General features: G+C 44.0%; 1 pseudogene; it reads left to right on the forward strand.

Moving 5' to 3' along the window:
* The first annotated feature begins 8,741 nt into the window (after nt 1-8,741).
* Nucleotides 8,742-19,589, forward strand: part of LOC141203876 (UDP-glucuronic acid decarboxylase 1-like) — a 90,225-nt pseudogene continuing 79,377 nt past the window's right edge.

The raw sequence follows: 19,589 nt of genomic DNA on the forward strand, positions 1-19,589 counted from the left end.
GGGATGCCCTTATATTGCAAAAAGAAACCCGGTGGATTTTTGAACTAAGGACCAGCACTTCGCTTGTCTTGAATGAACAACTATCCTTTTCTCCCTTTATAAACACATAAGGTTCAAGAGAGGAACAGCTTAGGTGGGACAGCCGACGTTGAGTTGGAGGCGCCACTGGCGTAGGAAGGTAGGGTGCCAACCTCCACGTAGGTAGGGATTAAGTTAGTTAGGGACAAAAAGAGGGATATTGGTCCTTTTTCTTCTTTCCTCCTGTTTGTATGTGCTCAGGTCCTTTATGTCTCGCATTGCCTCTGCTAGTATTTGTCCTTTTCGGTCAAGCATAAAAACAAGATTAATGTGATTTTTGACTCTGTACATGCTGAGAAAGGGCATGTGGAGCTCCTTTATAGAGTTTACATAAGGGTTCCACAAGATGCCCCGCATAGGCTATGGGGGAATGCATATGTCCGCAGGGACTGCCTATCTCCCTGGCAATAGGGGTTGTTCTAGGGTTATGGACCTGAGCGCTTTTGTTTGGGCCCATTGCTGCACACCTGGGTGTGACAAGCACTCTTTGGAGCGCATTGAATATGCGTTCCACGCAAACCCGGAAGTACGTCATAGAAAACCCGGAGGGGCGTCTTAGCCACACACCCCGGAAATGACGCGTGCGTGTTAGGAAGAGGCAGCGTTCCACGGAGGAGGAAGTGGTTTTAGCATAGGTTTGGAATGGCAGCATGTGACAGGCTGCAACCAATCCAGGTGCAGCGCGTGATATTTAAAAGAGGGACCTTCCCATGTACTGTAGCAGCGCAAACTAAGGAAACTTTTGCCCCTGAATGGAAACTTTTGAACCTCTGTTCCCACTGAAGACTCAATTTGAAGAAACGCGTCAAGGTGGTTTGTATTATGATAATGCTCACCTCAATGAGAATGAATAATAGAAGTCCTTAAGATTTATGGGTGAGATCATTCCATTTATATTCCCTTTCTCTTTCCCAGGTCTATTTAAACTGGGGATATGTGGTATAGGGTTAGAAATTAAGCGAGTCCTGTCCCTGGCCCTTGGTGTATGTGTACAATTTTAGTATCATAACCATGAAAGAGGGTTATTTATTTTGGGAAGACTCTAACACTACAAAGTGCTGCTTTATGGGTAAATAAATATGTTACCTTTATATTTTCTCCTATCTAACAAGCATCTTTCAACATATCTTTTACATTGACCCTTATCTAGTTAGTATTAAAATAAGATGGTCACTGAAGTGTACCATTAGATGCTTTTTGTTGCATGACCATTATTGTATCTGAGCAGGACCTTTCTGGGTAAATTTTCCTGCTTTGAGTATAGATGGGGTAACCATTTATACATGTGAAAGGTCATGTGAACACCTGATGTTGTTGGGTGTGATAACTGGAGAAAAGGAGTGTATGAGTGGATCACTCTTTTATTGTGTATATGTTAGTCTGTGAGCACTTGCACCTTATTTTATAAGTCTTTGATTAAAAGTAAAATTTTAATTGATACACAGCTATTTCAGTTATTATATATTGTATCATTTCATAATTAAGCCCAATAGCTATACCGCCAGAACCATCTCAACCTTTTCTGCAGTTAGAACCTAACTGTTAGAAAAAGCCAGACCCACCATAATCTCACTGAGGTGCCACAGGTATCTGTGGAAAGTTTTTATTGCTGCCTCAGCAACAGGTTGGTTGATTCCTTTGTATGCTACAAGTTCTTGGAGTAATGCCAAGTCATTTCACGGAGATGTGGCTGGGATCTGACAGCGGTACCAGCCTTCAAGTATAAGCAGGCAGTAAAAGTGCAAAATTGACGGAGACTTTTTAACGGAGATTTTTTAACTCAGTCAAAGTTAAACTAAATTAGTGACGAATCATGAAGATATACGCTCTGAATATCGCTTTGGCCATCCATCAAGCATGATGGTAGGCGCCTGGAGTGTTGATGTGTATGTCTGGGTTTGCCAGTGAACCAAGGAACAGGAGTGCCAGTGTTAACAATTCCTTGTAATCATCTCTTGGATGGCATTGTGCCAGCTGGTTGGTGTAAAATTCTACTAGACACTCCTTTTTAAGTGGTCCTAGCTCAGTTGAAACTCCATTCAAGCCGAAAACCTTTGTTTTATCCAGTTGATTCCAGGCAACTTTATAACTTTATATTTGGACCTGTTGGCACCAGACACAATTTAACAAACATGTGAAACACATTTTAAAGAGGGCACCACCTAGTACTCGGGATGAGCCTGCAGCATGTGATGAATTGCCAATTTACCAGAAACCAGAAAGAAACATGCTATGGATACAGGGATCACCAAAATTAGAAAATATGTTATTGAACCATTCAGCAAACAATTAAAAACACTTAGTCAAAAATTACATGAAAACTGTGTTAACCTTAAATAAGCCTAAATAGCCCATGCATCTCAAACCGCCAACCATAAAGAGTCTAAAAGATTGATAATAGTAGAACAGTACAGCACTGAGGAAATTTTCAGGTGTTGTCAACAATCTATGCCTAGAAATATATAAAAGACTCGATGGTCAAGGTGTAAACATTTAGAACATAGTATGATTAAATATAGACTATCCATACAAATTGTGGATAGTATATGTTGACAAAAGTACCAACAGAAATAAATTGGCCGCGTAAACTTGTCAAAGTAATAGATGAACTAAAATAATACCTACTCTGCCAATTAGTAAAGCGATGATAAAAATGACATGCACTGTAAGCATCAAATAAGTGCCACAAAAGAACTAACAGAACTGTTGGAGATAATTGCAAGACACATAATTGTGTCAAAGGGAAAATATCGCAAACCTTTGAATGCCATGTGTAATGCAGCAGCTTGCTAGCATTACTGTAAATGGTCCAGGATGTGTTTTACCTGACCATGTACCTTCCCCTTTAACTGACTGGTCACATGACTGTGACATCACACAGATCCTGTATGCACAGTAAAGGTCTGTACACATGACTGGGACAGCACACAGGACCAATACACACAGCTGACTGGTCACATGACTGTGACATCAGCAAGGTCCTGTCAGTATGGATGTGTGTGCACAGGATATATAAACCCCGGTAATTGGAGACAGGTGTGTTCTGTGTGAGAGACATGAGGCCTATTTCCCATGTGTGTGGGACACCGTTCTGCCTAATGAGGCTGAGTGAAGCCTGGCAGCCTGAAAGTCTGAGACTGGATCCTGTGAGTGGATGCTAGTGGCCTTGGAAGGCAGAGGCTTGGTGAAGAGTCCGGAAAGGCGCAGACTGGATGTGTGTGAGTGAAACATTCCAGTAGCCTTAGATGGGACGACGGCTAGAGACCCCTACCTGGGAAGCCACAAAGCCACAGTGGTGGCGGATTAAAGGGACTGCAGCAACTAAACCCGGCAAAGGTAATACACTTTGTTACATGGACTGTGTTATGGACATTGCTATAGTATTACCTTGCTGAAGGCTGTGACCTGGGCCAATTGGGCCTGTCTGCTATTTGAGAGACTCCCGGATGTTAAGTGTGTAAACATGCCGGTGACAAACTAAGATGGACATTATGTGTGTGAACAGCGGTTTATGATAACATAATAAACTGCTGTATTGAGAAAATACCGGAAGGACATTGCACGTGTGCTTAATTTACCCAGTGCAGCGAGTATCCCCCATTATGATGACTAGCGCTGCCTTACACATGATATAGCAAGATCCTCGATTAGAAAATGGTTGGAAGAGAGCTGCAGGGCAGAGATGCCCAACGCGTGTCGCCAAACAAACTGTGGCTTCCTCACGGGTCTGTATCAGCTGAATGAATTTGTTTAAATGAACAGACCATCAAAGAAAGATAAATGGCTTTTTGACTTTACCGAGAGCAACCATATTGGGGATACAATTGCGCATGCTCCGGACCGCAACATATTCACATATCAAAAGGAAATGTGCTACCGCACATGTGCACATTGACAAATTTGCGTTCCAGTCACTTATTGACATTCACGCATGCGCGTGAGGTAAATAGCAGCAATTTATATGGTGCATCTTGTTAGAGGCGCGTACCGCGCACGCAAAGTAAAGCGAACAGTCTGATCCTGTGCATCGCACCCAGAAGGGGAGCGTACGGATGCGCAACTTTAATCTAGTTATACAAATTGCATTTTTTTGTACATTTTTGTATGAAAAGATGGCGCAATACCAGATTTACCCAAAAGACCATCAGATCTCAATATGTTACGAGATGTGTTATATTTCTATGCAAGTAACCAGAAAAAAAGATTGTAAGCAATGGTTAGAATAAAAGTGTGCTTGCAAGAACACAAGGCAAAATATTTAGGTCCCTAAATGCATAAATATTACAGTAAAGGTAATTGAAGAAGGCAATTATAGATAATTGAAAATTATCACTATCTCAGGACAATGGTAATCAGTGTCCCTATTAGATGAAGCATGACAATCACAATAGAATTCTAAAACACACGAGCTGAGTGTTACCATCTCCAGAACCAATTCCAATTACACTCCCCAAATTAGATAAGATAATATAGGTATTAAGGATCCAAACTGATGTATTATAAAGTTGGCAACACATGCAAATATAATCTGGACCTAAATATAGAAAGGGGCTGGAGGCAGGGCAACCTAGAAGGAAGCCCCACATGACCGGGATGGGCCAGGAGGGTGTAATTCGAATCCCAATGATCGGGACTGGGTAGAGGTCAGGAAGGGCAGACATTGGGACGGGGGTGGAGCTGGGGGAAGAGAGGTTAAGAAGGAAAAGTGCGGGAAACGGGTAGTCCAGAGGAGAAGAGCATAGGAAAAAGTAATAGAGGAACACATTAAAAAAAAACAAAAAAAAAAACCTTACCTTAATTCCAAATCGTTTGGGACGTTTCTCTGGCTGTCATGGAGTCTGTGTAGTCCCTTGTCGCTAGGTTGAGGGAGGCAGCAAGATCCAGGCGAGGAGGATGGCCCGAGGCCCAGCTGTCCGGTCTGCTGGGGAATGCAGGCGAAGAAGAATCCACGTCTGGATCAGGAAGAACCGCCAGGAGGACGCGGCCACCCGAGAGGCTCTCCCCGGAGATGGTGGGTACGGGCAGCAGTAACGATCGGCCAATGAGCTGCGGGCGCGTGGACACGCCCCCCGCTCCAAGATCCTGCGGCAATGTACGGAGCGGGAAATTCAAAAGATGGAGCACCAATGCTACTGCAGAGGCGGCTAGCGGAGGGAACACTCGCGCGGCAGGCACACCTGGCGAGGTACCTGTCGGGGTGCCTGCCAGACAGACCAGCAGGGGAAGGATGCAGCAGAGGCACACGGGCAGGCAGCAGCAATTCCAGGACCTCCTGCCTGGCCCAAGTCACACCAGGCAGAGGGATGAGGCGGCAGGCAGCAGCATAGGGTTGCCTGGCAGTTTTTCTCGGACTGACACGGATCGGGCCAGGGAGTCTGCATCTGATAATCAAGGCCGTACATGGATGGCGGTGAGGACCGGAGCAGAGATGAGTGGAGGACGAGCGGCTGGGATATCAACACGGGCTCGGGTCCCCCTGGTGACGTGGAGGCCAGGGGCGCGGGCCTTGAGCGCATGGAGACGGGCGGATTGGACTTCAGTCGAGATCAAGGCGAAGCAAGGAATCGCCAGGACTCGGGGCATACGGCTGGCGGGGACACAGCACCCGTGCAGCTTGGTGAGTATGCATCTATGTATGGTTTGTCGCCCGCGGGGTCATTAGGAGACGGGGTGGGGGATAGGCAGTTGGCGGGCCCCAGCGGGGGAAATGTTAGAGGAGGTAGTGGGTCGGATGTATGCGGGATTAGGGATATGTTGGTTAACATGTCGCACATTCTGGCCAGATTAGAAGGCAGTGGAGCTAATCAAGTGGGGTCGTCACCAGCGGAGGCTTGGGTACATAGTCAAGCGGCATTGTCACAGGAGGGGAGCGAATCGGCCAGGTCAGCGGGGTTGGCAGCCGGGACACCGTCTGGGGTGTCGGTGTGTGTGCAGATGGAAAAGGAGAAAGGGGATACTGTAAAACTGGATGATAGGGCGAAAGGGGAGGTACATGTGTGTTTTGAGGGGCCGTTGGGGGCGCATTTAAAAAAAGAGGTTAAGGAAAAAATTTGGCGGGATGAGTATGTGGAAATTTTTTCCCTTCTTCCGTTGGAAAAGTTTAACCTGGATAAGGGAAAAAAGGACGACAGTAAGAAAGAGGAGGAAGAAAAGAGCAGGTGGAGGTTGATGTAACTGGTTACAAGCTTTTGCAATAATGGCTAGCGTTATTGGGGAAAAGGCTCCCGATAATTGCTCGGGGCTGTTTTGCTACTTGGACGCCATTGGGGAGGCTCATAGGACTTATGGGGGTCAGGCATGGTTACGGTATGACGAGCAATTTCGTCAGAGGAAGGCAGTTCGCCCGGAGATTAGATGGGATCAAAAGGACATTGGATTGTGGCTGAAGGTTATGGCCCCAGTGAGGTATGGGCAGTCCTTTCACGGGAGCAACAGTAGCGGGAACCAATCAGCAGGACATGGGGGAAACAGTCAGGGGGCACAAAGCTCTAAGAAAGAAGCGGGAAATTGCTGGCAATTCAACGATGGCCAATGCAAATATGGGAGCTCCTGTAAATTTAAACATGTGTGCTCCCATTGTAGTGGAGGCTCACACGGAGCATCAAAATGTTTTAAAAAGGGTAAGGGAAAGCCGACAGTGGGTACCGGTCAAAGGGGTGACTCCAGTGAGGGTGCATGCGATGGCCCCCTTTCTAAGTAGGTATCCGGATCAGTTGAAGGCTAAGGTTATTTCGGACGGTTTTGTGGAAGGTTTTAGAATACCTCCTCCTGAGCACGAGGTCCCCGTTTCAGTAAAAAATTTGACGTCGGCCTCCCTTCATCCTGATGTGGTCAGTGTGAAATTGGCTAAGGAAGTGGAATTGGGCAGGATGGCAGGACCGTTTCAGGACTTACCTAGTAGCAAAGTGATTATCTCGCCACTGGGGGTTATACCCAAAAAAGAGCGGAATAAGTTTCGTTTGATTCAGCATTTGCCGTACCCGAAGGGGCTCTCGGTGAACGATGGCATTGCACAAGAATTGTGTTCAGTAGAATATACTTCATTTGATGCTGCGGTACAATGGGTACAGCGATATGGGTCAGGATCGTTGCTAGCAAAAACGGATATCGAATCGGCTTTTCGGTTGCTGCCAGTTCACCCGGATAGTATCCCGTTGTTAGGTTGTTTTTGGAATGGGGCATATTACGTGGATAGGTGTTTGCCAATGGGTTGTGCAATTTCGTGTTCTTTGTTTGAAACGTTTAGTACATTTTTGGAATTGGTTGTGAAGGACCTGGCATCAGTTAAGTCAGTCATTCATTATTTGGATGATTTCTTGTTTATAGGCCCTCCGCAATCGTTGTTGTGTAGGAATTTATTAGGTACTATGGTGTGGGTGGCAGAGCATTTTGGCGTACCATTGGCTGAAGAAAAGACAGAAGGCCCTTGCACAACCATAAGTTTTTTGGGCATTGTAATTGATACAGAAAGGATGGAGTGTCGGTAACCGGAGGACAAATTGATTTTGCTCAAGCAGGAGGTTGATAGAGTCGGGAGGCTGCGCAAGGTGACCCTGAGGGAGTTGCAATCGCTGTTAGGGCGACTGAATTTTGCATGCAGGATTATGCCAATGGGCAGAATATTTTGTTGTCAGGCGCGACAGCAGGAGTGCGGGCCCCCCATCATTTTATTCGGTTAAATAGGGAACACAAGGAGGATCTAAAGGTTTGGAAGCTGTTTTTGGAAAGTTATAACGGCAGGTCATTAATCCAGCTGGAGTTCTTAAGCAGCTTTGATTGTGAGATATTTACGGATGCGGCGGGAGTTGCCGGTTATGGGGCCTATTGGAAAGGGAGGTGGAGTGTTGGAGTATGGCCGAGCGAGTGGATGGAGAAGGGTCTTACGAAGAATTTGGCTTTTTTGGAATTGTTCCCCATCGTTGTTGCAGTTACTATTTGGGGTGAGTGTTTTGCCAACAGGAGAATTCGGTTTCATTGCGACAAAATGGGAGTGGTATCTGTCATCAACAGCTTGTCTGCCTCGTCCCTGCCTGTGATTAGGCTGCTGAGGGAACTAGTTCTTTGTTGCCTTAACTTGAATGCTTGGATTACAGCGGTACATGTTCCAGGTGTGCAAAATTCCATAGCAGATGCCTTGTCTCGTTTTCAGTGGGACCGTTTTCGGGCGCTAGCACCAGAGGCCGAGGACGTGGGACAGGAATGCCCTTCGCATTTGTGGCAGCTGGTTATGGAAGAGCAGGATGTTTAATACAGGAGTCCATTACAAGGCAGACTTTGGCATCATTCGAGGCATCATGGCGAGTATGGCAAAGCTGGATTCTACAGTGGGGAAGGGTGGAGATTGATGGAGATAGAGAGATGGCGGTGTTTTTCTTGTGGGAAAGGCAGCGGAGAGCGGATGGTTTGTTTCAAAAGTTAGTAAATTTGTGGGGGCGTGGCCTGGCTATGGAGGAGTGAAGTCGCAGGGTTGTTTGCTCCCGTCCCTGGCCCAGCTTCAGGGCATGCCTATCACATCAAATCAAGCCAAAATACTGCCAATGCCAGCAAAAAAGAAACGGAACATAACACAGACCAGTGTGAGTACCCAGCGGGCATCTCCAACGAACATTACACGCTATCTGAGAAGCACTGCACCTGCTTCCCCTGCACAAGCGGGATCTAAGATGGCGTCGGTGGGCCCTGCACAGCGCTCCTCGGCTCCTGCATCGGAGGCTCTGAGCCCACGTGGTAAACGCTCCCCATCAAGATCAACAGACCGGACGATGCCTTCGTCGGCGGAGGACTCTCAGATGTGGGAGAATACAGGAGGCCTCACCGTCGCAGCTACGGAGGACCCCCCCAGTCCAAGATGGCGGACCCTGGTTTCGCGCCTCCGGGATTCAGGTGCGTGGTGGGGGATAGCTCCATGCTCCAACCCACAGACACTTCAGACTCGGCAGAGCTTACCTCTGCTGTGGGTTCGGACTTACAGAGACCCCAATGGTCCACCGATGACCAGAGATCCCCTGAGAGAGGCTCCTTTCACACATTATTACGCTCCCCCTCTCCTGGCTGCTCAGAGGAGAGCCAACAGGATGATTTATCTCAGCATGAGGCAGTGTGGAGAGATCTCAAAGCTCGAATACGAGCTATTCCAACCAGGGAGGACATGGAGTCCTATATGTCCAGACTGGAGTCCTCCTACAGAGCTGAAACTGCTGCCATTAGAGGGGACATTCAAGAGTTAACAGAAAAAGTGTCCGCTGCTGAGTCACACACAGCATCCATCGCCCAACAAGTTAAATCTCATGAACAAACTTTGTCCTCCCACTCATACCAATTGGAATACCTAACAGATTTGATAGACGATATTGAGAACAGAGAAAGGCGCAATAATATTAGGATTAGAGGACTTCCAGAGACAATTGAGCACAATAAATTGGATGAGACACTGCGCCATTTGTTCAATTCTATTCTGGGTCGGCCCTTAGAGAGTGAGTTGGAATTAGACAGGGCCCATAGATCCCTGGGTCCCAGACCCTCTGACATGTCAAAACATCGAGATGTGATTTGCCGGGTTCATAAATCCAAAATCAAAGAAAGCATCTTAATAAGGGCCAGAAAAATGGATTCTATTCTTTATCAAGATCATTCTGTACAACTCATGTCTGATTTATCACGTCACACACTTCAGAAGAGGAGGACTTTAAGACCTCTATTAGAGGTTTTGAGACAGCAGAACATATTATATTCTTGGGGTTTCCCTTTCCGCCTACAAGTCCGCCATTCTGGGGTTTTACATGTGGTACGCTGCCCTGGAGACATCCCGGCTTTTGTTAAGGGCTTGGGGATCCCCCACGTATCTATATCATCCGAGGATTGGCCAAGTCTCCCAGGAGGCCCCAAGTCGGATCTCAACCCACAATCACAAAAAGTGACAAGAAACAAAGCTAGAGAAGAATCTAGAAGAGAGATCAATAGGAAACACGTTTCGCATCCCCCAGATTGAAACATCTCTCACAAAAAGGACCTGTGGTCAATTCTCTAGCCCTCAGTGCTAGTCAAGCTGGTGAAAGAAATTAGAATGTTATGTTCCTCTAAAATGTTGGTGAAAGACATTAGAATGTTATATTCCTCTAAAATGTTCTCAACGTAGTTGATGTTTTGAATACCTCACATATGTAACTGGATATCAGTGACAAAACTAATTGTACTATGTCAATGGTATTCAGTTCTTGGGAGATGCAGATATTATCTCACAAGGTTATGTGATATATTGATTTGAGATTTAATATAGCGATAAGCAGATGTTAATCTATGTCAGTTTTTGGCTGCCTGTATATCAAAGTTTTAGTACGAAGGGTTTGGCCTGTTGTTCGGGCTTGGGGGGGACGGCTCCTCGGTAGAAAGCCCATTCTCTCAAGGGGTTTACACACTGCTGGCAGGTGTAAAATAGACTCATCTCCCCTCATCAGACTGTTTTCTTTATTCTAATTTTATTTTTGTTCCCCTTTCACTTTCTCGTCCCTTTCTTTATATTTCCGTCTCCCATCTTACCCCACCCCCTTCCTCACCATTGGTAATCATGTCATCTATTAAAGTAGGTTCATTGAATGTAAGAGGCTTTAATGTCCCACAGAAACGTTCTCAAATTTTATACTCTATGCACAAACAAAAAGTTCAGGTTCTTATGTTACAAGAGACGCATTTTAAAATGGGGCATGTGCCTGTTCTTGGTGATAGGTATTACTCTCGATGGTTTCACAGCACTAATCCGGAATCACGCTCTAAGGGTGTATCCATAGCCATACACAAATCGTTGGCTTACACCTTCATAGATTCCCTCATTGATGATAAAGGCAGATATGTGTTTTTAAAACTTAAAATAGCGGAATCAATATATACAATAGCAAATTGGTACCTCCCTAACAAAGACCAGATCCCCACGTGTAGGTCCTTTCTAACATCCCTCTCTGAATTTGCAGAAGGTATTCTGATTGCAGGTGGAGACTTTAACTTCACATGGAATCCCGCGCTAGATTCATCCTCAGGAAGGGGTGTTGTCCCTTCAAGAAGGCTCCGATCACTGAAGCGGGCCATCCACGCCCTCAGATTGACAGACGTTTGGCGAATCTTAAATCCTCAGGGTAAGGATTACACATATTTTTCTCCTGCGCATGGTTCATATAGTCGCATTGATTTCTTCCTGTTGAGTCATCACGCTCTTTCTTTAAACCCATCTGCCACAATAGGCGACATGTTGTGGTCTGATCATGCTCCAATTTTTCTATCCCTATCTATTCCTTCCTCTGTCCGACGCTCGTGGACATGGAAAATGAATGATCACCTTCTCAAGGATAGTATCTGCATGACGGAATTAAAAGATTCTGTTGATTCTTTTATGCAAGTTCACAAAACAGATCAGACCTCAACTCCTCTGCAATGGGAAACTCTAAAATGTGTCATGAGAGGCGTGTTGATTAAACATGGTTCAAGACTCAAAAAAGAAAGAACACAGAGGGTGAATGACCTGTTGAGACAGATACACATATTGGAGACATCGCACAAACATACATTGTCACCTAATACACTTGCAGAACTATCAAAAAAAAGGAATGATCTTAAGATCTTGCTTGAGCAAAAGTATCTAAGACATAGGGAGCAAACTAAAAGTTTTTTTTATGAATCGTCAGATAAATGTGGACGGGCACTCTCAAGATTGCTTCATCCTCGTTCTGTGGCAACATACGTTCCACATATCAAGAAACAGAATGGGGAGGATGCTCATAACCCTACAGAAATTATCGAGATATTTCGCTCATACTATGAGAAGTTATATAATATTAAAGGGCAATATTCTGATCTCTCTCCTTGTGACCTAACTGCCCGAATTAAAGAGTATATACAGGATACTTCTTTACCATCCTTAGATAGCCAGGTCTCTGGGGAACTGGAAAAAGACATCACGGAGGAGGAGGTCAATCTTGCTATTCAATCTACACCATCTGGTAAAAGTCCTGGTCCAGACGGATTTACCCCAGCATTCTATAAGTCCCTTAAAACTCAACTATCCCCTATTATGCATAAAACATTTAACTCACTAAATGATAAGACTTGTTTCGTCCCCCAATCATTGGAAGCCCATATTAGTATCCTTCCTAAACAGGGTAAAGATCTTACAAACACGGCTAATTATAGACCCATATCATTAATAAACGTAGACATTAAAATACTCTCCAAAATTCTAGCAGAGAGACTGGCCCCATTGTTACCCTCCCTTATAAACACAGATCAAGTAGGATTTATTCAGGGCCGAGAGGCAAGAGATAACACCATTAAGACTATGTTGCTAATCTCCAAAGCTAAAAGCAATTCCGTATCTATGGGCCTTCTATCTGTTGATGCAGAGAAGGCTTTTGATAGGGTTCATTGGCAATTTATGAAGGAAGCACTAAACCAAATAGGCATTGGACCACGATTTTTACAGTTGATTTTCTCCTTGTATTCAGGTCCTACTGCCAGAGTTAGAGTTAATGGAGCCCTGTCCTCACCCTTTAAGATACAAAATGGGACTAGACAGGGGTGCCCTCTGTCCCCCCTTCTGTACGTGATAGTGATGGAACACCTGGCCAACGCTATAAGGAAAAATAGTAGTATTCAAGGGGTTAAAATAAGTACAAGGACTTATAAGACAGCATTATATGCAGATGATCTCCTCCTCTATGTATCTCAACCTCAGACATCTCTTCCTTCATTAATGAAGGAGTTTGACAGATTTGGGTTCCTGAGTAATTTCAAAGTTAATTACTCAAAATCGGAGGCATTAAACGTGTCGTTGCCGCAGAGAGAGGTTAAACAGGTAATGGACAACTTCCCTTTTAAGTGGAAATCGGAGGCGATAAAATACTTGGGAGTGCTCGTTTCTTCTGACTTGTCAAAAATGTATGCGCTAAACTACCAGTCTCTCTTGGACCGTACATGTAAAGATTTACTAAAATACAGTAAACTGAGAATGTCCTGGTTTGGCAAAATGAATGCTGTAAAAATGGATATACTTCCCCGCTTTTTATATATTTTTCAAACTGTCCCTATCTCTCCCCCATGCAGCTTTTTCAGCAGATTACGTACAGTATTAACTAGGTTTGTGTGGGGTAAAGGTAGACCTAGGATAAGTATGCAGACTTTGAACCGCCCTAAAGCAGCTGGTGGAGCTGGATTTCCGAATTTTAAAACATACTTTCAAGCCTCTGCTTTGGGTCGCCTTCTAGACTGGCACTATAATTCTTTGACAAAGCAATGGGTCACTGTTGAGCAGGAGGGAGTAGTTGTTCCTTTGAAGCACCTTCCTTGGCTCCTCGCCTCAGATGTTTCCTCAATTGGAGGTTTGTCTGAACTGACTAGGGGTACAATCAAAATTTGGCATGCAATTATGAAAAAATACTTTTCCTCTAGTACAATCAGCCCTCTTATGCCATTATTCTCCAATCCCTCCTTCCCTCCTGGATATTTGAGGGATTCTTTTATGGGATGGAGAGCTAGGGAGGATGTTCGCCTTCTGCAGATATTCGAAAATGGTAGATTTCCGTCATTCAATACAATACAAGATAGGTGTCCGTCTAGAAAACTCCAGTGGTTGGAATATCTACAGTTACAATCGTTTTTATCGTCCAGGGGGGCAGTGCCCCTGTTCCAGTGTACACCATCTTCCTTTGAGAGACTGTTTTTGCAGGAAGCTCCTCCCAACCATGTAATATCCATGCTTTATAATTGTCTGATGGGGGTAAATATCTCAGGAAAGCTTAATTTTCAACATAAGTGGGAACAGGAATTGGGACATATCATACCCTCGTCAGACTGGGAAAAAAGTTTCTTGTTTACACACAAAATGTCGGGTGCGAATTATGCGCAGGAGAAAAATTTCAAAATTATGGCAAGATGGTATCGGTATCCTGTGAAACTCCACTCCATGTTTCCGGCAACTTCAGACATGTGTTGGCGATGTGGAGTGGAAAAGGGATCTATGCTCCACATCTGGTGGGAATGTAGTCGGATCAAACCTCTGTGGGATAAAATATTCTCTAACTATAACCTAATTACTGGAAATAGGGTTGAGAATTGCCCTGAGATAGCCCTACTTTCCATTCTGCCTTCATCGATTAGATCCCAAAAAAAAGATATTTTAAGATTTTGTTTAACGGCAGCTCGAGCGGTGATTCCACGTTATTGGAGGTCACCTCAAATCCCCCCAATCTCAGAGTGGTATAATGAAATGGCTAATATCTGCAGAATGGAGGAGCTTTCTGCTGATTTCAATGATTGTGCGGATAAATTCATGAAGATCTGGAGTGTTTGGATCTTGTTTCAAGACTTGTCGGAGTTCCATGGGCTATTTGGGTAAAAACTGATGAATAGGCGAATTGGATCCGGATTGGTGCTGGAGATGATTAGTGAAATTAAAATAGAACCTTAGCTCAGATTCCCCTGCCCCGTTCCCATTCCTTAAATCCTTCTCTCCTTTCCTATTTTCACTTTCTTATTACTTCTTCTCCTGCTCTCCCCCCCCCCCCCTTTTTTTTCTTTTTTTTTTTTTCTCTCTCCTTTTTTTCTTTCTTCTTTTCTCCCGTTTTGGCATTGTTGATATTTGATTTATGCTCTTGGTTCCATTGTTGGAACAGACAAAAGTAAGTTTATACTGCTGGATAAAGGTGCCTCAGTCTTATAAGAAAAATAGTAGATATGTGAATGTGTAATATTTTGATCGTCGAGACTGAGCACTGGCTCCTACTGATGTTGATTTTGTATGTTTATGTCTTTTATTATTTCAATAAAAAGAGATTACACTAAAAGTTAGTAAATTTGTTGCAGGATTGGCATTCGGTTTTAGATTACAGGGGTTAAAAGATGTTACAAAATCGTTTTTAGTGAAGCAAGCAATTAAGGGCTTTAGGAGGGGAAGTAAAGTGTTAGATAAACGAAGACCGGTGACTTTTAGTATTTTAGAGCAGTTGGGTTTTGCGTTGGATAAGATCTGTTGTTCGGCTTTTGAAGCCACACTGTTTAGGTTGGCTTTTTCATGGGCGTTTTTTGGCGCACTAAGATTAGGTGAGTTGGTGGCACCAAGTAGGAATAAGGCTGGGGGTTTGTTTGCCGAGGACGTGAGCGGTCGGGACAGGTGCATTGAATTCTGGATCAAGAGGGGGAAGACGGATCAATTGGGCAGAGGCAAGCGAATGGTATTGGGTGAAGTTGATGGATCGTTTATGTGTCCTAGGAGATGTTTAATAGCTTATTGGCAAGTCTGGTCGGGACTTAAGGGCCCATTATTGTGTCATAAAAATGGTGAGTTTTTGTCTCGTTTTCAATTTATTGCAGTGTTTAAGAAAGGGATCATAGAATTGGGCCTTAGCCCTGAGGTTTACGGGTCGCATTCTTTCAGAATCGGTGCGGCGTCAGAAGCGGACGGTTTGGGTTTAAGCCAGGAGGTGATAAAGTGCATTGGGAGGTGGAGTTCAGATCGTTATCTGTCCTATGTACGGCATTAGGTGTGCAGGCTTATGTTTTATCTGGTCAGAAGTGAATACAATTCTTTGGTTGTCTTTTTGCAGGTGGCATCTCGTTATTAGTCTGGATTCTCGGACACTCTTTCGTTCATTGGGGGGCGCTGCGGGCGGATGTGAGGCCGAACGGTAGGCAATTGGGTTTTAGCAGAGAGCAAGCGGTGGTCCGGTGGCTCGGTTTTCGAGGGATGGTATGGAGAAGGGTGCTGCCTGAATTCTATAGGGCGGCTCATTTGGACCGGGCGCCGGATATTTTGGTAGTGCATTTGGGGGGGAATGATTTGGGGTCTCGGCCGGTTAGGGAATTGATGAGGGATATTCGGATTGATTTTTTAATGTTGTGGACATCTTTTCCAGGGGTGTTAACGGTTTGGTCTGACATTGTACCGAGGAAAAAATGGAGGGAGGCTAGATCAGTGAAGGGCATTAACAGGGCACGAGTTAAGTTAAATAGAGCCATAGCAGCGTTTGTCGGTAGGAACGGGGGAGTAAGTGTTCGGCATCTTGATCTTGAGCCAGGGGTTGGAGAATTTTGGGCAAAGGATGGCGTACATCTGAACAATGTTGGAATTGATTTGTGGACATTGGCTATACAGGAGCGGATTGAGAGGGCCATGGCGGTGTTGGGGCTCTCACAAGTCTGAGATGGTCAGGGCTGTTCGTTTGTGGCGGGGGGTGGGGTTCTTGGAGTTGGAACAAAAGTGTCGCTGGAAAATTATTTGAATTTTACAGGCAGTGGTTTGATTAAGCGGGGTGATCTGGCATCTGTTTTTTGGGGCTCTGGAAGGGGTTTTACCCTGGGAGCTTTTGGTGCCCTCGAGCTGGTGATGGACGGCTGAGGGTAACACGGTGGTTCGACTTCGGTCTAGTTTTGCCAGATCAATTTTTAACTCCAAGAACCCTCCCTTCTTATTTATTTCATAATAATGTATATATGTTAATGTTGTTTGTTAATAAAATGGCCGCTGTGGCCAAATTTATCCAAAGAAAATTACAGGTGCAGTGTTTTTATTTGTTAAAGTATGTAAGTGCGGTAAGATGGGGTGGAGGCTTATGAAAGGTGGAACCCGGGTTGGCCGTATACGGTCAAGGAAAATACTTATGCCAATATAGATAATGTATAATCATTTTTATACCATATACCCTTAAAAGGATATCAGTCTAATGTTTATAAGTATATTGAATGATTTACATCAGCGATGTCAAACTCAAACAGAGGGCCAAAATAAAAAATACTTGGCGAAAGTTGCAGGCCAGCCAGTATACAGTATAATGGGCCCCACACAATCATCCATACAGTATAATGGCCCCACAGGGGTGGTGGTTCTGGTGTCACGGGCCATGTATAGTCACCCTGCAAGCCAGATTTGGCCCACAGGCCAGAGTTTGACACGTATGTTTTACATAAACACACAGAAGAATACAATTTGAGATCAAATAAATAAGAGGACGAAGTCCAAATAAGCCCAGTTGGGGTAGTGACGTGTGAGGACTTAAAGAGATTGCAGTAAAGGTGGTTGAAGTCCTTTCTTTTTCTTCACTCTGAATCATCTTTCGAGATTATCTGGAGGAAGTTTCCGGGATCTTGTCCTCCGTCATGTTTTTGTCACACAACACGTCACTACCCCAACTGGGCTTATTTGGACTTGGTCCTCTTATTTATTTGATCTCAAATTGTATTCTTCTGTGTTTACGTAAATCATACGTGTCAAACTCTGGCCTGTGGGCCAAATCTGGCTTGCAGGGTGATTTTATATTTGTCCCGCTACACCAGAACCACCACCCCTATGTCATTATACCGTATGGAGGACTGTGGGGCCCATTATACTGTACTGGTTGGCCCGCAACATTCTCCAAGTTTTTTTTATTTTGGCCCGGTGTTTGAGTTTGACATCACTGATGTAAATCCTTCAATATACTTATAAACATTTCCATGATATCCTTTTAAGGGTATATGGCATAAAAATGATTATACATTATCTATATTCGCAGAGTTTTTTTTCCCATATTTCAGGTCCGGATTATATTTGCATGTGTTGCCAACTTTATAATAGCTCAGTTTGGATCCTTAACACCTCTAGATTACCTTAGCTGATTTGTAGAGTGTAATGGTTCTGGAGACTAACACCTTGTGTGTTTTAGAATTCTATTATGATTATCATACTTCAACTAATAGTGATACCGATTACCTTTGTCCCGAGATGGCGGTATTTTTCAATTACCTTTTACTGTAATAGATTCATGCATATTTATGTTGTCGCCGTTGTCTCTGCAGTTGCTACTACGACAGCAAAGTTCAGCCGATGCTGTTGACTGCCGAACTTGCTCAGTTTCCGTTTTTCTTCACTTCTCTGCCTATAATTCTCTCCTAAATCTTCTTTCCTCGACCTTGACCAGCTTTTTGTCTAATGTTCCCATGCTTCCACGACTACCTTTTTCTCTTTGAGGAAGCAAGAAGTCACATTCTTCCTTAAGTTTCATGGCATCAGCGTGAGCGGCATCAAGTTTCTTAACAAATTCCTTCTCCTTGGATTCTTGTGTTTTGGTTCTCTGTTTAGCATCCTTCTTGACTCTTCTATTGACCAAAACGACCCTTCACCTTACAGATCACGTGATATTTTTGCCTTGTTGAGATTTTTGCTTTTACCCAGAACCAAAGTACTTTGTTGGCTGTGACAGTAGCACTGGTACATGTTGGTTGCGATTGTGTACAGAGCAGGAAATAAAACCTGGCCAACACCTGCCGATTCGCATGCTTGCCCTCCGCTCCATTCACTTCAGGTGTTGGCTGGACAGCTATCTGTTACACAGGGATTCACTCATCCATAGTTTTAATCACCTTAATATCGTTCATCAACGCTTGCAAATTACTATTATAAATTATAGTAAGTGAATTTCAGGCAAATATATATATAGACAGTAAGACACATGGGAGTGGTATAGGCTGCTGCGGGAATATTTAGGGATTAGAGTTACCTAAAACAGTGAATAACACTGAATGTTGTCTGTAATCTGGCAAGTTTACTTTGAATCCATCAATAGTTTGGTTACCAAGAATGCCACGTCACTGAAACAAATAGAGATAAAAGAATAGCCTTCCAAATATCCTAATGCAGGAGGGTGGAAAGGACCATGTCACAGTAGGAATACCTTTATAAAATAGATATTTTATTGATAAGAATAAAAATAGGACAAAGATACATGAAAAACAGGTGTCTCTCATGTGAGGGAGTAGCCTGACCCAAAGGCCAATGATTAGAGCAAAAACATACAGATAAAAAGTATGTGTATGTAAAATATATATTATATAACATAATGTAGAATTAAAATAAATTAAATAAATGTATTTTATATATTGCAAAACTCTTGTTCATTGAGTAATGCCGCAAAAAATATTCACAAAATAGTAATCCTAGAGGGTTCATATCTGTGATCTAAATGGGGGTTGTGCGCTAACAATGTGATCGTTCTGTCCCCATATAGTGTGCACATGAACAATCGTTCTTCCTCACGCAGTTTAGATTGATGTTCTTGTTCTGTAAAAGGCTGATTTCCACAGGCCATTGAACTTGTTTTATCTATTCGTGCTCGATTTCAGCAGAATTCTCTCCGTCTAAATACAGCTTTAGCGCAGATTGTTTTCAGTGAATCAGAGGATGAGGCCAATCTATCTATATATACCGGTAATTTCATGGAGTTTATTCATGTCTTTTCAGGATTAGCGAAGCGTGTTGGAGCTCGGCTACTACTGGCATCTACTTCAGAGGTCTATGGAGGTAATTGTGACATTACATTTGTGTATTTTAGAATATTGCTAAAGAGGGTAAAGGCCCCGTCACACATAACGAGATCGCTAGCGAGATCGTTATTACGTCACGGTTTTGGGATCGCTGGAGAGTCGTTTCGTAATCTCTGGGGAGATGTCAAACATGCAGAACTTCCCAACGATTTCGGCCGCCCCAGCGATCTAACTAA

Source organism: Phyllobates terribilis, unplaced genomic scaffold (assembly GCF_046119375.1).
Source record: "Phyllobates terribilis strain yellow unplaced genomic scaffold, ASM4611937v1 Scaffold_125__1_contigs__length_5108534, whole genome shotgun sequence".
In the NCBI taxonomy this organism is placed as follows: domain Eukaryota; kingdom Metazoa; phylum Chordata; class Amphibia; order Anura; family Dendrobatidae; genus Phyllobates; species Phyllobates terribilis.